Raw genomic sequence first — 1843 nt, 5'->3', positions numbered from 1 at the left:
TCTATGGGGCAAAGTCAGTATCTACGGGGTCGGAGACGCAGAATCAGCAGCTATGGGGCAGAGTCGGGATCTATGGGGCAGGATCGAGATCTATGGGCGCAGGATCGGGATCTATGGGGCAGAATCAAGATCTATGGGGCAGAGTCAGTATCTACAGGGTAAGAATGGAATCTAAGGCGCACGATCGGGAGCTATGGGGCAGAGTCAGGATCTATGGGGCAGGATCGAGATCTATGGGCGCAGGATCGGGATCTATGGGCGCAGGATCGGGATCTATGGGGCAGAATCAAGATCTATGGGGCAGGATCAGTTTCTATGGGGTAGGATTGGAATCTAAGGCGCAGGATCGGGAGTTATGGGGCAGAGCCGGAATCTGTGAGGTAGAATTGGAATCTATAGGACAGGACCAGGATCCGTGGGGCAGAAACCGGGATCTGTGGGGCAGAGTTGGGCTCTATGGGGCAGGGTGAGCGCGTACCTGCAGGCGTCGGGATCCTTTATTGCGGCGCGTGGGGCCGCGCGGCCGCTCGGGGGGGGCCAGGTAATCAGCTGGGAAGGGGCTGTATGGGGGGGGAGGCCAGCTGGGGGGGGGTCAAAGGGCAGAGGTCAGAGGTCAGGAAGAGCCGTGGGGGCGGGGTCTGACCACAAGATGGCGGCTCACACCCCCAAAAATGGTAACCTGCCCTTCCAAGATGGCGGCCCCGAGATGGAGGAACCCCATTCCCAAGATGGCGGCTCCCAGCTCCTTCCCCTCCTCACCCCCCCCCTCCAAATATGGCGGCTCCCGGATGCGGGCGGCCATCTTGCCGGAAGTGACTCACCGTGCTCAGGTAGGAAGTGGGCGGAGCCAGGCCGGGGGCGGGCGGTGGTGAGGCTCCACCCCCCGTGGGGCTGCGCTTCCTATTGGACAGGGGGGCAGAGTGTGGCGGCCATGTTGGGGGGGAAAAAAAGAGGGCGGGGCTTCCCTAGGCCACGCCCACTCCATTACCTTTTAAGGGGAGGCGGCTCCGCCCCTTTTGGCGTTTCCCCGTCGCTGTCTGAGGAGGCGGTGGCGTCGGAATCTGTAGATCGCGATACATTACCACGTGTCACGATACGACACCGCAATACGTCGTGACACACCAAAACACAACATAATACAGCATAACATGTTACGGTACAGCATGATACGTCACGATATGTCACGATAAAACACAGTATGTTAAGATGTCGCGTTACGGTATGTCGTGATATTGTGTGGTGCAGTTTAATACTCCATGATACGTCCCAAAACACAGCATCATAATGTCGTATGTCATAATACATCACGATACGTCGTGATATGTTGTAAGATATCATCGTACAATGTCGCCGTTTATCATAACACACCACAATACGTCACGATACACCGTAATAAATCATGATATATCGCAATGTATCACCCAAAAATACATCTTTCTATGCTTTACTGTACCATAATGTGACGTTATGATTACTCACAATATATCACAATATATCACAATACATCACAATATATCACAATATATCAAGAGACGCTTACGAATAATTTATCATGCTAACTCATCATCATCTATCAAGATATCTCACGATAACTCAAGACATATCGTGACGTATTGCAATACATTACCACATGATAATGTGGTCAGTCACAATACGTCATGATATATCACGACATATCGCGATATGTCACGATATGGTCTCCAATTCCTTTCTCAGTACCTGAGGAATCGTCATCCACCTGTTCGTACTGCAGCAGCCGGTCCAGCAGGAAGCTGTGGGGCACAGAGGGGCACAGGGGAGGTTGGGGGGCACAGGTGGGTCCCAGGGGGGTCCCATGGGGGCA

General features: G+C 53.4%; 1 long non-coding RNA gene across 1 annotated transcript; it reads right to left on the bottom strand.

Annotated features, from left to right (window-relative positions):
- Positions 1–459: 459 nt before the first annotated feature.
- LOC104916925 lies at positions 460–1793 on the bottom strand. Its single transcript, XR_796709.3, has 4 exons — positions 1720–1793; positions 989–1061; positions 822–900; positions 460–581 (listed from the first exon to the last, which is right to left on the bottom strand). It is a non-coding gene; the product is annotated as an uncharacterized LOC104916925 (long non-coding RNA).
- Between the last annotated feature and the right edge of the window lie 50 nt (positions 1794–1843).

Source organism: Meleagris gallopavo, unplaced genomic scaffold (assembly GCF_000146605.3).
Source record: "Meleagris gallopavo isolate NT-WF06-2002-E0010 breed Aviagen turkey brand Nicholas breeding stock unplaced genomic scaffold, Turkey_5.1 ChrUn_random_7180001951369, whole genome shotgun sequence".
In the NCBI taxonomy this organism is placed as follows: domain Eukaryota; kingdom Metazoa; phylum Chordata; class Aves; order Galliformes; family Phasianidae; genus Meleagris; species Meleagris gallopavo.
Note: the sequence above shows the minus strand (reverse complement) of the source record. Positions and strands in the feature narration are given on the sequence as shown.